The sequence below is a fragment of the Paroedura picta genome, chromosome 5 (genome assembly GCF_049243985.1).
Source record: "Paroedura picta isolate Pp20150507F chromosome 5, Ppicta_v3.0, whole genome shotgun sequence".
Classification (NCBI taxonomy): domain Eukaryota; kingdom Metazoa; phylum Chordata; class Lepidosauria; order Squamata; family Gekkonidae; genus Paroedura; species Paroedura picta.
Window position 1 is genome coordinate 70,909,817 of NC_135373.1, and position 23,711 is coordinate 70,933,527.

Here is a 23,711-nt window from a genome sequence, read left to right on the forward strand (position 1 = left end):
TCCTTGAGTTTTAGAAGTGGGGCCTCTAAAGTGTGTAATGCCCCTGCAGCCACCTAAGCAGACACATAGCACCCTGTCCTTTTTCAGATAAAGAAAACGTTGCAGAGAGGAGGTAAGGTTGCTAGATTGGTGTAGGTTCATGTTCTGGAGTTCCACACTACCTAGGTGTTCATAAACCTGTCTAGGGTCAAGACTGCTGTGCATAGAGAGACGTCCTCTTAGGTTGCCAGCTTCCATGTGAGACTCTAAACCCACATCAAACCATGAGCTAGTGCCCATTGACTTGCATGGCGAGAGGTTCAGTCTTAAAGAAGACTCTTTAAGGTTGGTTGGCGTAATATAAGGCCATGTAGGTTGCCTTATATTTAACGTAGGTTGGCATAATAGAAGACCACAACTTTATTAACCAAATTCCTTGCCAGGAGTGTTGGCATGGCACGGTTTTCAGGAGCCCCTTAAAGCAGTCAGCCAACTGCTGTTACCCTTTTCTATGGCAGCTTCCCAGGCACTGTTCCAATTCCCAGCTGGGAGCACGGGTCCCCTTGCTGTCATAGTCTCTGTCTGGGGAAGTGTCCTCCTGGATTGCCAGAGAGAGCACATACTTCCTCTGGCACCATCCTGGTACACCCAGCCTCTGTGAAAGTCTGTGCCTTCCCCATTGGGCAGGCACCCACTCACAGTTCCCGACCTCCTTAACCAGCATTCCACTATAGGGAATAGGTGGGAAAAACTCACCTGGGCTGGGCTAAGCACGCAGAGCCTAATAAAGGCAGCCGTGCCCTGTCCTCAGCCAGTCCCAGGGTGCCTCGCTGCCTCTGCTCTTCTCTGCACATGCACCCCAGGAGCTCCCCTCTCCCTTCATCTTCTGCAGCCCGCCTGACCTGCCGTGTCAATGGCAGCTCCAGGTAAGTCCAGTACGCTTTTTGTATTACAGATTGCAATGGGCTTTACTACTAGTTTCTTTATAAAATAGGAGGCACATGCCACCTCTCTGGAGACCTACTTGAGGTGCATCACAAGATTTTAAAAATACAATAAGGTCATAAAAACAACAAATTTAACATAATCAATGTTAAAACAAGCCATACAACCACATGCTTTAAATGGCATCAAATAGCCCTCAAGCTTTAAAAAGACTGAACCTTTTGATCACAAATATGTTTGCCTTTTACCTACGGGGCAATCAAGCAGGTACCCTCAAGTAGGAGGGTGTCCCAGGATTGAAGGGGCAGCAGCACTTTCTGCATAGGGGGCTCAGACTGCAGGGCTTGGGAAGAGGACTGGGCGGGGCAGGATAACAGCAGGTAGTCCTTCAAGTTCCCCAACTCCAAGCCATTTAAAGGCAATGCTTTGAATTGTGGCCAAAAACAAACAGGCAAGCAATGCAGCTCTTTTGCCACGGTGGTGAAACAATCTCTGAATCCACCCCTTGACAATAACCACAACTGCCTCATTTAGGTCCAGCTGGAGACTTCTAGATAACCAGAGGCACATCTGTGCACAGAACGTCACACTGATGTAGCCTGGATGGGAACAGAATGTGGGTCACTAAAGACCGTGCTTTCTGAGGCCAGAGCTGAAGATGATTAAAAGTGTTTTGTGATACAGATGAGATGTGAGCCTCCAAACATAGGTAGGAGAAACAGACACAGACTCTCTGCTTAAGGGGAGGAGAAACAGATATATCAGTACTTCGGTGTGAGTGCATGAAAATGTCTGTTTGTATATTGCAAATACACAAACATAGCTACCAGAGTATTACTTGCCTTTCATACCACCACCCATTATCTACTGGATTAGTAAATGTGCTGAATGTAATTGAGCTATTCTAAAATAAGCAATATTCAATCCATTGCAAAGACTGAGCATTCTATTGAACATTCTTTCTTTATAAAAAAACAAACAAAAACAAAACAAAATAACCCCTGCTATACTTGCTTGCTAGCACAGTTTATTTCAGAAGATGGCACAGGACAGGGTGCTGCAAAGTAACACAGTATACTACTGGTGGGGAAGAATCTTCGGCAACAGGGGCCAAAGTGTGTGTGAGGTCTGCATGAGGATGAAGGAATTGGCAGCAAACAATATCCCTTTCCAGAGACAAAGTGCCCTTAAGACTTTAGATCTATCTGGCTGGATATAAGCCCTCACAGATCAACAAGGCAGTTTGTGCTATCCTGAGAATGCTAGAGTGGAAATTGTATGTGTAGCTGTAGAGGATCAGGGGGGAAACTACCATTTTGCTCTGGATATTAGGGAACTGCTGCGTTTATTGAACTACTTCTGGCAATGCCAGAAATAAAAGAATCTTTTTTTCAAAGTTGTAACACAAAGTGTTCCTCTTGCAAGTTTTCTCCCCCCCCCCAAAAAAAATCAGGAATGATATTAATTTTTTAAAGTATCAAAGGACTCGTGATCCCATAAGGGTGGTGCTAAAAACCACTATGCATGATTCCATGCATAGTCATTGCAATGTCGAAGTATGAATTCTACTTTTATCGGGCATTGTTGGGCCTTTATACTGCATCAAAATATGGAGGAGGGGGATTGGGTGCCTGAATTGATTGACAGGCAGAAGTGAGTTGCTCTCTTCCGCTATTTCCAGCAGCAGATGTGAAGGATGAGATGCGTGAAAAGGCAGCAGACAAAGGCGAGACAGCAAAAAGATGAGGAGGTGCTGGGAAGCATGATAAAATTAAGCGCTTTGCCATTAAGTTGGCAAAACACTATTTTTACTAATGTGTGGAAATGCCCTTATTATTTCTTGGCCCAAAGTTCCCTAAAATAGTTTGGAAACACTCCTGAATTTATCTCATGACCAAAGTTTTTACATCAGTCTCTTCCCAAAGTGCATCTATGTTTATATTCCCATACAGCTTCTAAATTGGCTTTTCAAGTAGCAATATAGTAACATAAGGTCGATTGCTTTGTTTACAATGAAGTCTTGGCATAAATGAGTAGGAATACTGAACAAGAACAATTGCCCTTAGCAGCCAACAGTGTAAGTCATCCACATGCTGTCATCAGGAACTGAAATGTGTCTGCATATTTGGTGCCATGTTTGGCTGCCTAATCAAAACAATATGCAAGCTGCTGGCAAGCAAGCAGGTTCCCCAAGCCAAAAATATTTACAAGTACATTGTACTTTGGGAAACTTTCAGAGAAGAAAAAGAACAGAGGGTAAACCATCTCAGTGCATGGCAATGTTTCTGAGCTCCAGTTCTCCACATCCCAAGTTATTTATGCACTTTTAAAATTTGTATTATGGGTGCAAGAAAAGAAGCAGAACCCTGGCCTAGTTTCAACAAGTGACCCACTATATGAGGAAGGAATGAGAGTGTAACTACACCATCTAGAGCATACCTAAAGGCATATATATCATGGACACCCATGGAGACCCAACCATGACAGTCTAGTTTGTACAACCCCATCCCATCCCCGCTTTTAAAGAAAGACTGAATTGACATCTTGTGGGAGAAGGATAGAATTTCTTTGTAAGCATTAGTTACATCAGCTTCCAATTTACTTCTAGGCTGCCACTGTCAATCTGAACCTATATACCTTGAGGATGGCTGTGGCTCAGTGGAAGAGCCTCTGCTTTGCATGCAGAAGGTCCCAGGTCTGACTTTTCTAGTAAAAGGACCAGGTGATGTGAAAGATGTGGAGAGCTGCTGCAGTCTTAGTAAACAATACTGACCTTAATGGACCAATGGTCTGATTCTGTATAATGGAGGATGGAGGCACCGTCTCCGGATGCCCATAGAATTGACCCCCTGGTCAAATCTTTTTAAAACCTGGAAGCTTTTTTGAGGAAGAAGAATACTAAGGGGCTTTTTGCACGCCTTCAAAATCGCACAATGGTTGCCAATTGGAAACGCTATTGATTTGCCATAACGCACGACGTCGTAGACAATCTGCCACACACCTGAAACCAATCTGCAAAAAGCGCTTCCTTGTAGCGCTTTCAGGGGAATCCCAAAAAATGGATTCACCCTCCGGAAAGCACTACACTCTTGCAACCAATCTGCAACACTAGCGAAAAAGACCTGTGCGTTAACATTGTTGCGGTTTCTTCAAAGTCCCTCATCCTGAGCCTGTCCTCCAAACTTCCGGCGAAGCGATCGCCATTTTTTTTTCTCCGAGCGAGCGGGGATAAACGCACCAGCGAGCCTCTTTCTGTTTAGAGGCTTCCCTGGCTTCAGTCCTTCACCTTTAGTCACTAAGCACAAGCCACATAAAAGCCCGTTTGCTGAAATAAAGTCCCTTTATTTTTTACACATTAATTCAGCCGAAAATCGGGCCCGTGAGAGGGGGGGATTTTTTTTTATCACTCGAGGCAGCGTGGCAACGATCATACGATCAAACGACAGCTCACATTAGGCAGCTGGATGGGTCTCTCCGTTGCAACGAATCTACACAGATTCGTTACAATGGGTCTGTTTTTTTTTTTTTAAAAAAACCTTTCTTAAAGGGAAAGGGGCTGTTTGGGAGCATGCTAACGGCTGCCCATTAGCTGCTTGACGGCCAGGGGCGGGACGAGCTTGGCAATAGCGCTTCCTTTTCTGCCGAGACCGGAAGCTGTGGGAAACGCTACAAAACGCAACTGGATTCCACTACAAAGGCAGGTATGCATAACGACGAATTCTACTATTTTAAATGGCGATTTTTCATTCAGTGACCAATTTGCAACAAAGATCCCGGTGCGTAAAGCCCCTAAGTTTTTATACCCTGCTTTTCACTACCAGAAGGAGTCTCAAAGTGACTTATAATCATATTTTCTTTGGTTAGAGAAAAGCGGCATATAAGAACCAACTCTTCTTCTTCTTCTTCTTCTTCTTCTTCTTCTTCTTCTTCTTCTTCTTCTTCTTCTTCTTCTTCTTCTTCTTCTTCTTCTTCTTCTTCTTCTTCTTCTTCTTCTTCTTCTTCTTCTTCTTCATCTTCATCTTCAGTGGCTAGTCCCTGTATAACAGTTCTACATTACTTTCACAAAAATTCCAAAATCTTATAGTATAATGAGTGACTCCCCAGAGGCCCTACTCCTCCCGCCATCCTTCTCCAGCTTTATTTATGGTACAGATCTGGCCATAGTCTCTTGCTGCGTCATGAGGATCCTGTCATGTAACTAAGACAAGACCTGGTTCACTTTCAGTTCCCTATGTTTAAATGACTGACAGATGTTTTAGCGGGGTAGGTGTGCCCATCAGCTGGAAGCAGGGAGGAACAAAACTGACTAGAGAAATGGCTGACTTAGCTGCCAGCCATTTGAAACAAACAGGTCACTGTTCAATCCCCATGCTGGTAATCTGTTACATTTAAATGTCTTGAACAGCCAAAATGAATTGGATCACATTCTAGTAAATGTCTGGTGAAGGAGACTTCCCTGAAGTTCAGTTTTGGGGGCTCCAAACTGGGGCACGTTTGTGCCAGATTTCCGACTTGTGAACCTAGGTGGGTACAAATGGAAATAAAAATGGGGGGGGGGATTCCATCGGAACAATCTTAATGACCTCAGTGGTAGGTTCTTCCCCAATTACATCTTGTTTGGTACTTGATCACTGAAATGCTTTTGAGATTAATAAAGATGTCTATGCGCTAGGAGATTTTAAATGATGTTTTTGTTGTTGTGATACAGATGAGATGTGAGCCTCCAAACATAGGTAGGAGAAACAGACACAGACTCTCTGCTTAAGGGGAGGAGAAACAGATATATCAGTACTTCGGTGAGTGTGCATGGGGTGTGTGTGTGGGGGGGTAGAAGTCTCATCTTCCCCATATAGACACCCCTTCCTCTATCAAGGTGGAGGATCCCACTGCCACGCATCTTAATGCCCCCAGAATCCCATAAATCGCAGAGGAACCTGCTGCTGCTGCATCATTAAATGTGCCTGTCCCATCCCATGCTCCAAAGGCCCTGGAACCAGCAGCCACCACCAGCGCAGCACAGGTCATGGGCAGTTGGGGCTTCACTTCCACAGCCTGCCCTGACCCATCACTTTCCCCCCACTGGCATCCTTTTTGGCGCCATGGTCGCTTCTCTCTCTCTCTCTCTCTCTCTCTCTCTCTCTCTCTCTCTCTCTCTCTCTCTCTCTCTCTCTCTCTCTCTCTCTCTCTCTCTCTCTCCCCCTGCCAAAATGGCTCCTCCCACCGAGCGACGCGACTTTGGGCGCCATGATGGGGAAAAGAGGCTGAGCAATGTCAGGCCATCCATTTAACTGACGCCTAGCTTAGCCATGCCCCCTGTTGCCATGCCAACACACACCCTGCCCAGAGAATGTCAGTGCTGGGAGTTCTCTCCCACCAGCCAGGTCCCTGTCAGCGTTCCTCCCCCACAGCGGCAATGGCCCCCTTTAGATGAGTCTTGGGGGCTTTTTGTTGTTGTTAGGTGCGAAGTCGTGTCCAACCCATTGCAACCCCATGGAGAATGATCCTCCAGGCCCTCCTGTCCTCTACCATTCCCCGGAGAAGCCTCGCTGGGTGAATGAAGGCTCGCCGGCTCGTTGCTCTCCACTCACTCCAAGAAAAAAAAAATGGTGATTGCTTCACCGGAAGTTCAGAGGAGAGCCAAGGGGAGGGACTTTGCTGAAAACGCAACAATGGTAACACAGAGAACTTTTTTGAAACTGTTGCAGATTGTTGCAGGGTGAATCTACTTTTGGGGATTTCCCTGGAAGCGCTACAACAAAGCGCTTTTCGCGGATCGGTTTCAGGAGTGTGGCAGATTGTGTGCGATGTTGTGCATAACTGCAAATTAGTAGCGTTTACAATTTGCCACACTCCTGCTACATTTAACTTGTGCGGAATGGGCACCTGAATTCTTTGACCTTCAGCCTTCCTTATGGTCCAACTTTCACAGCAATACGTTGCAACTGGGAAGACTTGACTAGATGCACTTTCGTTGGCAGGGTATGTCTCTGCTTTTTAGGATGTTGTCTAGATTTGCCATAGCTTTCCTCCCCAGGAGCAAGCGTCTTTTAATTTCTTTGCTGCAGTCCCTATCTACAGTGATCTTGGAGCCCAGGAAAATAAAATCTGTCACTACCTCCATTTCTTCCCCATCTATTTGCCAGGAACTTAAATGATAGAGAAATAATTTTGGAAAAATTCTGGACATTTTGTGTTGGTGCCTGGGGACCATAGAGTTTGAGGTAGGGAGGAAGATTGGTAGAGACATAATTCTATTTGAAGCTGCTATATCCCTCATGGGAATTGATTTCTTTAGAATGGCGATCAATGGTAATTCTTTACAACTCCAGATTCCACTTCGAGGTTTATAGCTCTCTAGGCCAGGGAGATATGTCACAGATAAATGCACAGGCCTGGGCTGAATCTAGCAACTGGAGATGGCAACAGGACTACTGGTACCAGTATTTAATCGGTAAGAAGTGTTAAAGGGGACACATTGCTCCCTACTTGCCCCTCTTCTGACCTTCTGTCTTGGCCTTCTTGGTGCCACATTAGCAGTACTGCTCTTCATGATCTGCTCAGCAGGAGGCTGGGCTTCCCATCCATTTGCATCTGTTTTCCTTGCTTTACACAGACATTAAGAGCTAGCCATTGCAAATATTGACTGTAAATATAAGCATTAGGTCATGAGTCTGGAAACGTTTTGCTTTGACGTAAGTGCAACACAGATTTTCGTGAGGCATGTGAGAAAACGTAGTCATGCCTGAAAGCCATTTTGTGACTCCTAATTGTCTATCTTTATTTTGAAAGCTTGATTTCACAGGGAAATAGTCTTACATTGTTGATCTTTGTCACAAAGGGGGGGAAATTGCATTCCTGTCTTCGTTATAACTTTTTAAAACCCCTACCTCCTTAAAAAAGCACATGCCAAAGTCTTCACTGTCAGGGGAAGTTTCAGAGAGGTCAGGAGATCAGGAAGTCCAAAAAGTGCTGCACCAAGTGCCAAATAGGCTAGAGTGAAGTACCACCTCCCCATTTAGTCTACTCTCTAGGTATTTGTTTTTACAATGATTTCAACTTTCCATTATAACACTTGCCTGCTTAGGAAAGAAAAAAAGAGGGGGGGATCTCTGTCAAGACTTTCGTTTCCATGGTGACACTTTTCTTTGCATACATATTTATCATTAAAAAGAAGGAAACCCACCCTCCTTTTTCTATCAGTGAATGCTACTTTTAGCACTTAATAACTGAAGTCAAAGCTGATTTATTTTTTATGTCAGTATGTCTTAAACACATCCCTACTATAACTAAAAACTCAGGGAGTGGTACAGTCTTGTAAGCAGTTTATTTTAAACATGACTTCTGAAAACATTCTGTGTTTTTTTTTAACAAACTGGAGAACAGTTTGCGTCTTTAAATCCTTTTCAGTTAACACAAAGAAAATTCTTGGCCAAGTTTCTAAATACTTTATCTTGAATATACTTGCTGTAGTTACTACCCTTTCCTGACCTTAGGTCCCACTGAGGAATATGGGACCTGCTTCTGAGATGACTTGCTTAAGATTGTTTTCCCCATGCAAATGAGCATGAAAAACCTGTATACATCTGGTTAAATCAGTACATATCTGGGTAAAAAGGGGAGGATTGCATTGAAGGAGGGGAGGAACCAAGCATAAATGTATAAGTATTTTTGGAAGTCGCTTCCCAAGCTGGCATTCTTTTGGTACTACAATATAAATACCGTATTTGACGGCGTTTAAGACGACTGGGCATATAAGACGACCCCTCAACATTTCCACTCAAAATATAGAGTTTGTTATATTACATTACAGTACCTGTCATTGTCACCATTGTACGGCCGCAGCGTCACGGCAGAACCTCCGGCCTGCCCCTGCATCTTCCTGTGACCAGTACTAGTGTGCAAGTGCGCATGTGCGAACTCTGTGTAGACAAGGGGCGGGCCGGAGCGCCACTGCTTCCCGCCGAGCAGAACGGGCTGGTCACGCTGAAAAGGCTGGCACCCCTGTCTTGCTGCTGATGCTCGCCACAGCCACGCCGGTGACCCGCCACGGCCGTGCTGGATACCGCGTGATACTGGATGTTATGTAGAATGAGGTGAGCGGGCATCGGGAGGCCACTATGGGCACCGGGCGGGCATCGGGAGGGCACTTTGGGCAGCTATGTCTATCCCAACTGAAGTGCACCCGGCGTATAGGACGACCCCCCCACTTGGAGGCATGCTTTTCAGGGGGGGGAAGTAGTCTTATACGCCAGCAAATACTGTATGTTGATTTTATTACATCAACAGTGAAGATTATTCAGATCCAACACCACAAACATGTAGAAGTAATACTGTAAGATAAAGAAAGTATTTTATGGATGTGATTGAGAATCTCATGGTGGTAAAGGATAGGACATTATCCTTCATTGTGGTTTAAATGGGGTAGTGCCCCTATGTTGTTCCTTGGTGATGTGGAACACATCTTCTGACACTTCTCCTCAAACAGATATGAATACAGACATGACATCCATAGATGTCCCATCCCAATGAGCATGCCAGAAGAGGCAGAAGAGGCCAAGGGAGCTGAGGAGGCAGAGGCCATGGTGCCCTCTGGGGGCCCAGCCAGCACCTATGATGCCAGCAGGGACTGAGAAAGCAGCAGAGGTGGCCTGAGAGTAAAAAAATAAATGGGAAGGGGGAGGGGGGAAGGGAAGGGAGTCTGTGTGTGTGTTTGCTTGGGAGGGAGAAAGTGGGTTGGGAAACCAACAGGTAAGGGGGGGGGCCGGGGGGGGGAAGGGAGTCTCTGTGTGTCTCTGTGTATGTGTGTGTGTATTTTTGTGTGTGTGTTTGTGAGGGAGGGGGGAAGAATCAAGGAGGAGGTCAAGAAGCCAACATGTAAGGGGAGAAAGGGGAAGAGAAGGAAGGGCATTTCCTCCATCATTAAAAATAGCATTACACCAGCTAAGTGCCATAATGCTATATATAATCACACCTCCCAGCCCCTCCTCCATCCTCCATATGGCACCCTTTTAAATACTTGAAGATGGTTACCAGATCCCCTCTCAGTCATCTCCTCTCTAGGCTAAACAGACCAAGCTCCCCCAACCTTTCTTCATACATGTTGGTCTCCAAACCCCTCAACATTTTTGTTGCCCTCCTCTGGACACATTCCAGTTTGTCAACATCCCTCTTCAATTGGGGTGCCCAAAACTGAACACAGTACTCCAAGTGAGGCCGAACCAGAGCAAAGCGGTACTATCACCTCCCATGATCTGGACATGATACTCCGTTTAATACAGCCCAAAATCCCATTTGCCTTTTTAGCCACTGAGTCACACTGCTGACTCATGTTCAATGTATGGTCTACTATGACTCCTAGATCCTTTTCGCACATGCTACTGTCAAGACAAGTCTCCCCCATCTTATATTGGTTTATTTGGTTTTCCCTACCTAAATGCAGAACTTTACATTTGTCCCTATTGAACATTTTATTCTGTTTAGTCCACTTCTCGAACCTATCATCCTGTATTCTGTTGCTGGCTTCAGTTGTGTTTGCTACCCCACCCAGTTTAGTATCATCTGCAAATTTAATAAGTATCCCCTCTAATCCCTCATCCAAATTATTTATAAATATGTTGAACAACATAGGCCCCAGGACAGATCCTTGGGGTACTCCACTTGTCACTCTTTTCCAAGAAGATGCTGAACCATTAACAAGTACCCTCTGGGTATGATTTGTCAACCAGTTATTGATCCACCTGACAGAATTAGGATCCATACCGCATTTTACCGACTTGTGAACAAGAATATCATGTGGGACCTTATCAAAAGCTTTACTGAAATCCAGATAAACTGTCCACAGCATTCCCCTGATCCAGCAAGGTAGTCACTTTCTCGAAAAAAGAGATAAGGTTGGTCTGACATGACTTGTTCTTGTGAATCCCATGCTGAGTCTTAGAAATCACAACTCTCACTTCCAGCTTCTCAAGGGCCGAGTGTTTGATTATTTGTTCCAGAATTTTGCCAGCTACAGATGTCAAGCTGATGGGTCGATAATTACTCGGATCCTACTTTTTCCCTTTCTTGAAGATGGAGACAACATCTGCCCACCTCCAATTGTCTGGCACCTCAACTGTTCTCCAAATAATGTCAAAAATAATGGACAGAGTTTCAGAGATGACATCTGCAAATTCTTTTAGTACCCTTGGATGCAGTTTATCTGGCCCAAAAGACTTTGTTTCATTTAAAGAAACTAGGTGTTTGTGGGCTGTTCCAACAGTGATCCTAGGCCACCATTCCCGTTCCCCCGTGTTGTGTTACGTTTTTGCCACATTGATCACTATTTCCCTCACAAGAAAAGATCGAGAAAAAATAGGAGTTAAGCAGTTCAGCCCTCTCTTCATCATCTGTTATAATCTCACTTTCTTGTCCTCTCAGTGGTTCTATGGTGTCCCTATTCTTTTTCTTGCTTGAAATATAACTAAAGAAGCCTTTTTGTTATGTTTAGCATTTCTTGCTAGTCTAAGCTCATATTGAGCTTTAGCTTTTCTAACACTCCCCCTACAATTATTGGTTATGTGTTTATACTCATCCTTGATAATAAGGCCTTCCTTCCATTTCCTAAATGACTCTTTTTTATTCCTCAAATCTTTTGACAACTGCTTATGGAGACAACTTGGCTTCCTTAGGCTCCTTCCATAACTGCTGTCTTTACTAACATCCTGCATAATCTCTGATCATTTTAAATAGATTTTACACATATCAGCTATTTTCAGGCCTTCAGAACAATGTGTGGATGTTGGATGTGGGCTCAAATATGTGATCTTCACACATTGATTCTAGATATGATTGTTGAATAGGTTAGTGAGTTCTCTGTTTCCTTTTTTTTGGTTTCAGAGGCTTTTGATGCAATCATAGATCTTTTAGAAAAAATGCATAAGGGGCACTGCAAGGAAAAATAAACTTTCCTCTGCCCAGCTAATTTTTTCTGTGTTTTCAGGGGAATGACCATGGTTCAGTTGTGAAACATCTGCTTTACATAAAGGTCACAGGTTCCCAGTCCAGTTACACACAATATTATTAGACAGTAAAACCCTGGAGACCCACTGACAGACACATTAGACAGTACTAATCTTGAGAAATCAATGGTCTGAGGCAATTTTATGCATTCCTATGTGAAATCTGAAATTTAAAAAATCTTGTGTGGGTTTACTGTCTTGCAATCATTTGCTCCACTTATGCAGTTTGAGAGGAGTAAATGTCCCAGGCTATGAAGGGTTTAAGTGTGATAAATTTTGAATTGGACCAGGGAACAAATAGGTAACTTGTGTAGTTGATGCAGCAATGAAGTTATGTGGTCCATTTTGTTTCAACTGAATCTTCTGAGATTACTGCCTTTGAAGACAGTGCTGTCTGAAGAGTGTAACCATCATGCAGGAGTATACTGGGAGATGTAGTAGTTTTGTATTCCAATCTAGAGGTTATAGTAGTGTGGATCATTGTGGTTAGGTCAGTAACTATGAATAAAGGAACAGTTTATTAATCAGTTGATTGATTGCAGCTGAACGATCTACCTTCCCAACAACCATCCCCTCATTCTTGCCTGGACTAAGCTTCAGTTTGTTCATTTTTAATCCCTTAACTACAGCTGCAGGACATTGGCCCAGGACCTTCATAATTTTCTTTGAATGCTTAGATAATGAAATCTAAAGCTGAATGCCATCTATCCAACCAAATATAGCAGAAACATCCTAACCATAACTAACACTGTCTATAGTTAAGAAATGTATAACAATTCAGGAGAATTGTCCTGAAATGCCTTGGATCTAGAGTGTCATACAGCTACTCTGTTAGTTTATACTGGTTCTCTTTTGTGAAGTGGGGAGCCACCAATTTATTTGGCCGTCTGGATCACCAACACTAGCAGCATATGCTTAGTTTCCAGTTAGAAACAGGAACCATCTTGCTACCAAAGTAACTTTGCTAACCACTGCTGTTTGACTACATTCTTTCAGTGGAAGTTGTTGGTTATTGATTGACATTACTATTAACCTATGTTAAATACCATGGCTCAGTGGTAGAATCTCTGACTGGTATGCAGAAGGTCCTAGGTTCAAACCCCAACATCACGAGATTAAAAAAAAGATCAGGCAGCAAGTGATGAGAAAGGCCTCTACCAGAGACCCTAGAGAGCTGCTGCCAGTCTGAGTAGACAGTACTGACTTTGATGAACAAATATTGATTGATTGATTTCGATACCGCTGCTCTCGGTTGACTTGTGCCAGTTTACAATAAAATGATAAAAGCACAGTTAAACCCTAAAAGCACCCCTTAATGCAATTAACAATTAACAAGATGGAAGTCGATAGAAATTCCAAAAAAATCTCCACCCCCTGTTCAGCACATGGATCAAAAGCTCTTTCCCTGGGACCAAGGGCTCTGACCTGACACACACATTGGGGATCCACCGAACATTTGGACCCTGTATTGGCCTCAACCATACACCTGGTGGAAGAGCTCTGTCTTACAGGCCCTGAGGAAAGCTGACAATTCCGACAGGGTCCTTAGCTGTTCCAGGAGCTCATTCCACCAGGTTGGGGCCAGGGCCAAAAAGGAAGTGGCCCTGGTCAAGGACAACCAATAGATTCATACCCACAGAGCGAAGAGCCCTACATGGGGCATGGACATATAAGTGGTCCCACAGATAAGCCTTAAAGGTTAAAACCAATACTTTGCACTTGACCCGGAAGCAGACTGGTAACCAGTACAGATGTCATAGCTCCAGCTGGATGTGGGCCCTCCCAGGTGTACTAGTGAGGATCCTTGCAGCCGCATTTTGTACCAGCTGCAGTTTCCAGATCAAAGCCAATGGAAGGCCCTTATTCTGATTAAGTACAAGGCAGCTTCATGAAATACTACCCAGATCTCCTATACTTGCCATTTCTTACCAGCATGTTCCTTCATGGTCGTGATATTTAAGTTACAGGCCACCCATATAAAAACATAACAGTTTAAAATTGTATATCACTCTTTATACATGCAGCCACAAGGTATTGGTATTGGTATTAGGATGCTGGTAGTTCTGTGGGGAACCAGATAAAGTTGTGGAATTAAAGGCTAGATATGTATGTTATTTTCTACCAACTATGCACTAATCAATATCTGTGAAAGACCAGAGACACCAGTCACCTATGATGGAAGAAAGAGAAATATCACAAATAGATTTTACTTTTCTATTTCAGTTTTTTTTTCATGTGGAAAAAATTGCCTGAACAAAGTGCACTAATGTAAGATTTTTGTCTGGAAAATAAAGGCAAACTTTTGACAATTAAATAACCAGCCATGAATATTGCCTCCTTTCAGGGGCTGTTATGAACAATTAATATATTCTCAAGTAACAAGGTTCTTTTGTTCTTGTTTAAAATTGTGTAGTCTTCCCATTGATCCCAGTGTAGATTAGTTTATACTCCTCTTCATTTCAGTATTGTTTCTGTAGTAGTAAGTGGTATTTTCATAAGCATGGAAAGTGATCAATACTCACAGGCTGCTCACATTGATCTGCAGTAGAACCTTGGTCTAGGAAATGCTATTTAAAGTTAATTCAATGATATCAGACAAGCCTGAAAAGAACAGTAGCCTGTTCCCTATCCAGATTGTGTTTTGTATAGAGCTGAGGTGAAACAGCTAATAAGATGGTATTTAGTGACATTGCTCATGGAGGAATCAAGATTTGAACCTTGGCCTCCGAGGTCCTAATTTGCTATGTTAACTACTACACTGTATTGGCCATGTAAAGGTAATGGGTTGGATCCAACCAGCTTTTTCATTCAATCTCAGCCAATTCATTTCCTCCGTACAACAACCCCTGCCCTCCATGACTTTTGTATATGCAGGACTCCTGACCTTCAGCAGAGCCCTTTTGGTAGTCAAAGGGAATCCCAGCCTCATGTTTTTACCAGAAAACAAGTTGGTTGAATCCAATCAAGCAGCTCTTTTTATGCAAATGACAAGAAGAATATATATACGGTTTAGAGAAAGTGGTCATATAGTTGAGATGATGCTGCATGAAAGGTGTTTTAATTCACCAGCAATGCCATACTAAGTTGCCACACCCTTCTAAATTCACTTAGACCAGCCTTTTTCAACATTTTGACCATAATGGAACCCTGGAAGATATTTCAATAATAAAAACAAAATGTACTAAATATCTTTAAACCGTCCCGTGGCGCGGGGCGCCGCGGACTAAATAATTGAGTAAGTGCCGTGGGGGAGGAGTTAGGGCGGGCTCTGTCTGGGATAAAAACTCCGAGTGGCAATCGAGGGCCAAGTGGCCAATTGGGAGGCGTGCAAAGCGCGCCTCCCTATTGGCCACTTGGCCCGTCTCCCGAACGCCGCACCGAGAACTCTCCAGTCCTCCCGAGCTGCCATCCTAGCCGGATGGCTGGCAGGGAGGAGGCTTGCCACACGCCGCTGGGCTCGGGAAACAGCTCTTTCCCTCCGCCCACTGACTGTCCTTCCCCAATTGCCCACTTCCCCCATTGTCACCCTTCGCCGCCGCCGACACCACCCACCAACCTCCCCAACGCTCTCAACCACCTTTCGCCGCGGCCAGCCACCGCACGCGCCGCTTCCATCGTCCCCTGCCCTCTCCCAGACTTTTGCCGGGCCTTTAACGCTGACCAGCCTTTCTGCCTACTTTGCCACCACCGCGCCCAGCCAGCACGTGCAACATGGCCACCCAGACCACGAGGCTGCCGCCCAGCCACTCCAAAACTACCGTCGTGCAAAAACCTCGCCACCCAGCCTCTACATTGCCGTGCATGCAAGACCTGCCCCGCCGCGCCGCGCCGCCGCCAGCTCAGCATGCCGCCCTCCCAGCCAGCCTGGGACAAAATGGCCCCCCTATCCACTGGTGACCTCCTTCAAGCCGCCGCTACCCCGCTCTGGCCACAGCGCTGCATGCAGCCCTTGCTGCCAGCCCGGGGACACAATGGCCGCACGATCCACTCCTCACCTTCACGCTGCCACTACCCCGCCACGCCACTCCGGCCCCAGTGGGGCACGTGGCCCTCGCTGCCAGCCCGGAACAAAATCTCCGCCCGATCCACTGCTCTCCTCCTTCAAGCTGCCGCTGCCCACGAAGACATGCTAGGAGCCTGCCCAGGGTGAGTTCGCCCCCACTAGGCTGCCCCACCAGCCTGGTCCGTGCCCGTCTTCTGCCTGCCTCCCAGTCCACACAGACAACCCCACAGGAGCCTCTGGGGGTTGGGAGGGGGGTTCCGATATGCCTGCTAGCGCCCATTTCATTTGAAGGTGAAATGGGCTTTAAATCTAGTATGTAATAAACTAAGGAACTTGAAAGCTGAGTAATAAACAAAGGAACCAGAAAACTATGTAAGCTATAATAAAGAACCTATAACATATATTTATATGTAATATGTATTTCAAATAACCAGGGGTGTTTTCTAATTTGTAAAAAACATTCTAATTCAAATATTGCTGTGTTATATCTTAAAAGACCCTATGTTGTTAATGTGCTCCTTCCCACTGGGCATCCATTTCTAATAGTCTACTACAATCAAGGATGATTGGATCTTACTTTGACATGCCTGCCACCCAAGTGTATGAATTCCAACTATACTAACTGTATATAGCAATATTATTTTTGGATTTTGTAATCCACACCCCCTTGAAGATTCATTTAAACAGCATTAAAGTTCAGTGACTAACAGGCCCAATAATGTTCTTTACATTAACTAGATTTTATCCTACTGGGCCTTAGTCATATATAGTCATGCCACAAAGTGTAAAAACAACAAGCTTGTCATGCAAATTTCCTCTACTTCAATGCTCATTTTAAGTCTAACTCCCTTGGGTTGAAATTAATACTCTGTTGGCAATTAAAAATGAAAAACCTTCCAAATGTCAGTTGGTCACTGTGCCTTATTTGTAGACTTTCCAGGGGAATCTGGTTGCCTACTGCGTGAAACAGGATCCTGTACTAGGTGTGCCATTAGGCTGATCTGGGGCTACTGCTCTTACAGTCTAATGATGTAACCACCACCCAGAGGCTAAGCAGGTCTGGATTTGTTCAGTTCCTGGATGGGAAACTATCTAAGTCACCTAGCATTCCACAAAGAAAGAAATGTGGAATATAAAAAACATAACACAGGATGATAAATAAATGAAATGGGATGCTGGACTAGATGGACAATTAGCCTGATTCAGCAGGGCTCTTTTTAATTTTATTTATTTATTAACTTTTACCCGCCTTTAACAATAAACTCATAATATCATACATGGTTTTCCATTTTATTCTCACAATGATCATGTGAGAGAGAATGACCAGTTCAAAGTTGTCCAACAATTTTTGTGATGAAAACAGATTGGAACCTAGTTTATCACAAGTCTACTCTAGCACTTTAATTACAACACTCTACTGCCTTAGTAATACTAATAGGGTAAAAGTAAATAAATGCTAGAGATGGTAAGGACATGTTGTGATGTACCTACATGGAGTTGTGAAGAAAGCAATGCAGGAATGCAGGAAGTATATAAAAACAGGAAGAACCACAACTTTTTTGAGGTCTGCCCATGTATAAAAGAAGTTAATTATAACAGACATGAAGAATTAGACTCCTAGACATCTGGTTGTTCAACTACCAGATTTGACTTCAGTACTGGGAAATGAATTGGTAAGACCTTATGTCAGCGCCTTGTGGGATTCAGCTCATCACATGCAATGTAGAAATTTAAAATATGAGTACATATGGATTTCATCGAGCCTGTGCCCTGTGAAATGAGATAACTTCACCCTAAGAAAACACATGGCTCTTTTATCAAGGCTCAGATTATATTGTCTCCTCAGAAGCCTGTACCATTTACCTTGGCAAAATATTTATTTCACTACAGCTGAATGAGTTAAAATATATTCCTAGAAGAATTCTCAATTTATGAGCCTGCTCCTCTGGATATCTCCACACAACAGCCAAAAAAAAAAAAAAAAGATTTAAGAGCAATTCCCTCTTTCCCAGGAAACTCTGGGAACTGTAGTTCTTTGACAGAAGAGGAAGCTACAGATCTCTGAAAGACCAATTTCAGCACTTCATGGATTCTTGGGGCTGGTTCTGTAAACTGGCATGATAATGAGTCTACTGTTTGTGGCAATATTTTTAATTGTTTATATCTAGGGATACTTTGGGAAGACAGTTGTACTCACAATATGATGACTTGGAGGATGATTTGTCTCCTCTTTCTCCCATGAACTCTGCAGATGACAATTCATCCATACAGATCAAATAAATTACAGATATGGTTCAAATCACTAATTGCATAGCATTATCTCCCATGGATCCAGATTTTCCTAACTATCAGCTTTAAAACAGAACTTGCTGAGGGGAAATCCTATTTTTCCCCATACTTTTCTTCCAAGACAAGAAGTTCAGGAATGCATGTGTTTATTTAAATAGCTCCACATGGCAAAGTGCAAATTCGAACCTCAAAGGTCCCAAATTAGATCTCTAACTAACCAGTAAACTGTAGTTGGGGAAGTGCCCTTTGTTGAGCCTGGATCTCATACTCTCTGGTGAAATTCCTTCTTTGGTTATAAGTATTTGCATGAAATGTGTACCTTGGTGTAGTGGTTAGGAGTGCGGACTTCTAATCTGGCGAGCCGGGTTTGATTCCACACTCCCCCACATGCAACCAGCTGACTGACCTTGGGCTTGCCACAGCACTGATAAAGCTGTTCTGACTAAGCAGTAATATCAGAGCTCTCTCAACCTCACCTACCACAGGGTAAAATCAGAGTCCAGTAGCACCTTTAAGACCAACAAAGATTTATTCAGGGTGTGAGCTTTTGACTGCAAGCACTCTTTGCCAGACCCAACTTAACTGTGAATCTATCTCACAGGGTGTCTGTTGTGGGGAGAGGAAAGGGAAGGTGACTGTAAGCCGCTTTGAGACTCCTTTGGGTAGAGATAAGTAGCATATAAGAGCCAGCTCTTCTTCTTAAAAAAGAATCAGAAAGATTAGATAAAGTATAGCTCTATCAATAGCTTTTAGCTATGATAGAGCAATGGAATTGCCAAATTCAATGGTTGTATAACACTGAATACTAGAGATGGCTGACAAGAAAGGTGTGTTGAATTATTTCCCTGCTTGCAAGCTTGTCTGCCTGGACAATATTGCAAACAGAATGCTGGATTAAAAGGTCTTCAGTGCAGTGAGGTTCTTTTGTAATCCTTACATTCAGTGAGGAGAGACAGATGTAGCTGAGTCATGTGGCTTGAGAAGTACTTTTTCTGCTGTCACTAGGATCATCCAGGGCTAATGCTGACATTGCTTACTTTTTTCCTCCTTTGATGACATCACTAATTTCAAGGGCCAATTCACACACTGTACAATATACACATTATGGATACACAATTTGGACCATTGGGGAAACCCACAGGTGGAATTGAAAACCCAGATGGTGAAAGGCAAGAAAGGTCTCTCTTTTGAGCCACTCTCACCAAGTGCCTGAGGTCATGTGAAGCCAAAGTATGGGCCAGAATTAAGCCAAGATATATGCATTCATACAACAAATAAGACAGCAACTTCAGATTCTAATTTTAGATTTAGGTTTGACAGACAACAGCTATGATAATTAGTGGGGTATTTGGCATTCAGGCAATCAATTAAGTACAATTAGTTCAATTAAACCATATGTTTAATTGAGACAATCACTATTAAATTGATAGCATTTCTGGTAATTGTTTCAGGATTGCCTTATACTGTGTTCTAGGGGGCCATTCACTTAGAAGCAATCAAGGGGTTCCTTAATGAGATCTATAAGGATAAACTTTTCAGAAATATAGCTTGCCCAGCAATGCCAAACTTCCCTTGCAATGTAAAGCTGCATCCAAATGTTATATGTGTTGCTTTATGTCATGTCTCATATCAAGTGAAAACACAATGAGGCTGCATAAGCCTCGCCACAACTCCCCATGAAATGACTACATGCTGTAGACTATGCCCTAACATTCTATGTGGTATACTGGGGTTCCATAGTAGGCAAGCTGAGTTACCTCAATGGATGAAATTATGTTCTGAAAGTAGAAAATCTGAGAAACACTGCTTTAAGCCATCATGTAGCATTACTTACTTATGATGCTGATTTACTAGGATCATAACTTTAGTAGATATCTTAAGTAAGTATCAGATAAACTGAACTAATATATGTGGCCATACTGTTGGCTGAAATGAGACAGGAATCCAAAGGTAGGCAATTGGTCACTGAGGTAACATCTTGGCCTCTGACTGCAAAATGAAAAGGATACAAATCTCTGTCTCTGAAGTTTCACTGCATTGCAATCTGCTTAGGTAGACGATCTAATCTCTATGTTTTGTTGACCTTGCGATCCTTCACCCCAACAAAATGTCTGCCTTCCATTTTATAAATGTAAACATTATTAGTGCACATATGAAGACCACCTCAGCTGTAGAACAGAAAATAAATAAATCTAGGCGATCTTATCAAGTTCTGGCCTGAATGAGATGCATATGGTGGGATCAACCAAAATGTGATGAAATAAAAGTAAATGCTTGTGGTGAGACAGGGGAAAGAAATGGATGGATCATGCTAAAATAGCTAGTGATATGGGTATCCCTAATATGCTTCAGTAAAAAATGTATTACATTGAAATTTCAGATTTTAACATCTCTCCAGCTGTTCTTTTAATAAAGCGAACCACCAATTTGTTGAGCCATTCTTTTTCTGTAGATTAAATTTATTTCCAAAAGAAATCATGTCAGAAACGCCCTAAATTCAAATTTTTACCATCTCTCAAGAATGTTGCTCTTATATGCCTGTGTGCTGGTTACACTCTTTAGATAGCTTTTCCCCATGGAAATTTGTTCCGGTAGAGAAGAGAGGAGTGCATCTTCATTCATTTCCTTTTGAAAGGTGTGTGATATGGTTTGTTGTTGTGCAGTAATGCTGGAAATAAAAATGGGTGAAAACTAATTAAATTAACAAATTGTCATGAAATGTTAGTTTCCATTTATACATACAAAACAATGTCCCATAGTTCACATACAGGGATGCTCTAAAATGCAGCCCACAAGGAGGGCTTTTGATGGAAAGTAAAGTCTTTGGGCTGCATTTAAACTGTGTTTTGTTTTTATATTATTGATGCAGCTCTTTCAGCTTATGTCTGGGAAGATGTCAGGATACAAACCTTTTAAATTAGTTAATTAACACATTGTTTTTCATGGGTCAAAAATACCTAATGTAATATATATATATATATATGTTTGTGTGTGTGTTTGTGTGTGTTTGTGTGTTTGTGTGTGTGTGTGTTTGTGTGTGTGTATGTGTATGTGTATGTGTGTGTATGTGTATGTGTATGTATATGTATACGCACACACGCACGCACACACACACAGCCCTCAGAAGTACTTGAATGGAAAATCACCAAAGAAGTCCAGGGTTGCTATGTCAATGCAAGCAATGGCAAACCACCCTGAGTGTTTTTTTTAATTGTTTTTTTTTTACATACTGATGGCAATATCATTACTGAATTCTGTTACTAGGGTGTGAAAAAAGGATGCTCGCTATTTAAACCTGAGTACAGCTAAGCATTGAAATAAACTTGAACTTCCAAGTTTCAGTAACATTCCAAATTCAAATCAAGTTGTAAAAATTGAATTTTGGGCTGGGTTCATGATTTGAATATGAGAATAAGCTGTGTGATAGCTCTTAAATTTCACTGGATCCCAGTCTGAGTAAATAGAGAAGTTTAGTTTTGAGAGAATGTTGCTATGTCAGGTAAGATCAGCTTGTCTCACCTTTCTTGAAATAATCATTCCACTTTCTTTGAGAAACTGTTCAACACATTTCCTTACTTATATTCACAGTTAACACACACAAAAATGGTTTTTGTACAGCTGACAGGCTTTTCTTTTGACCTCAGTTGGTAAAATTGTAATAACAAACATAGATTCAATCTCACACATTCTTACTGAGGTAAACTTTGTTCATAACACACTTCTTTTTGTTACAGTAACTTACTGAGACACTGACTCTGTCTCAAAGACATGACATACAAGCACAGGAACTGCCTGCCTGCCTGAAGAAGATCTTGTTAACTGACTTTGACACTAACTGACAAAAATAACAGCTAGAATTATCCCAGTATACACCACTCCTCCCTCCAGTATTCAGAGTGCCTGTATGCAAGTATGCAAAGAAACAGAACACAAGAATGATTCTCAGACATACATCATGTGTAGAATGTTTGTAAGTGTAATGTACTTCACAACAACTTCACCAAGTAAATACGCTGAGGGCCATTCCGCACCCAGAAAATGTAGTGAAAGGGTTACCTCTTGCAGATACTTTAAAAAAATGTTTTACATGATGTCATCAGCATCCAGTGTTCCAGAAGCAAACCAGCAGCTACAGTCTGCATTTTAAAGTGGTAGTTCAGGAATTGCATAAAGTTGATTCCCCCAACTATATTGTGTGAGCGGGAGGACAGCAACCACTAGCAAAATGGCTGTGCATAACCAAAGGGGCCAGAAGTAGAGTGATATCTGACACCAGTGCCCACCCTCGTGCCCACCTTCCTTTCCCTTCTCTCTGGAACAGGGCTTTTTTTTTTTTTTGGTAGCAAGCTGCCTGGAGCAATGAACACACTTTGGTCCACAGAGGAAGATCAATAAATGAATAAATCCCACCCACCAGTTAGCACACAAAGCATGCCTCTCAACCCCCCTCCCCCCAAAAAAAATCGGAGAAAAAATTACTTCTGTTCAAGTGTCAAACTTTCAAAATGGGCTGGCATTAAACTATGCACTATGCATCTATGATTATATGAATAGGCATAGCAATGGAGAAGTCACTTTCCCTTTAAAGCTAGGAGAAAGCTGATAGGCTGGCTGCCATGATTGACAGGCAGGGGGAGACCCACTGGTATTGTGATTCCCTCTTTGCAGCCATTTTAATTAGCTGTGCAGAGTGCCTGGAAGCATCAGAAAGCCAGAAAAGAAAGCAAGAGAGTGAGAAGGTGAGAAATGGCGGGGAGGTGCATTTTTTTTAATAGCGTTAAGAAATTGTGGTTGGTTAAAGCTATATTTTTAGAGGTGCAGAATGGCCCTGATCATTTCCATATGGAGGGATAAAATGTGAGTGGCTTCCTACTTGCCAACGTGGAATGGTAAATCCCTTGTTTGCACCCCCCCTCATGGGGAGACCTCTCCCAAGTTTTCCCTCTGCCCCTTCATGGCTTGTCTCCTGATGAAGCTGCAAGGGAAAACAAGAGGAATTTCTCCCTTCACTCCTTGACTTGACAATCACAGCAAGCCACTAATCACAGCACAGCAGTTTTCTCGTGGACTGAAACTTTCTCTCCCCCTCCAGCCCCCCCCCAATTTTTTAAAGACACTTCCATTTTGCTATGGAGAAATGCCAGAATGATACAGCATGCCCCCCACCCCGGAATTTGTGTTATTTTGCATTTTATTTCTGTCTGGGTGGATTTCTGAGATGCTGATCATGGTCCCTGAAGTCTAAAAAGACATTTTGAGCTAATGGTTCGCTTTAAAACAGTAATCAGATCCCTGTAAGATCAGAAGAAGGCTGCCAGATCTTTTCCCCAGCTCATACCCCACCTCCAAAAAATGCAAATGGGGCTATTTTTGCCTGCCCCAGTTGTTAGAAGGCTAGACAGGTAATCGAAGCCCAAAAAGACATTTTGTGTAAATGGTTGGCTTTAAAACAAGGTATGATCAGGAGAAAGCAGCCCAATCAACCCCCCCCCTTTCCC

General features: G+C 43.0%; 1 long non-coding RNA gene across 1 annotated transcript in view; it reads right to left on the bottom strand.

Moving 5' to 3' along the window:
• Positions 1-22,023, bottom strand: part of LOC143839079 (uncharacterized) — a 36,803-nt gene extending 14,780 nt beyond the window's left edge. Inside the window, exons 1-2 of the long non-coding RNA XR_013231590.1 lie at positions 21,956-22,023; positions 18,122-18,169 (exon numbers count right to left, since the gene is read on the bottom strand). This is a non-coding gene — a long non-coding RNA (uncharacterized LOC143839079). The remainder of the gene's footprint in view (positions 1-18,121; positions 18,170-21,955) is intronic.
• Between the last annotated feature and the right edge of the window lie 1,688 nt (positions 22,024-23,711).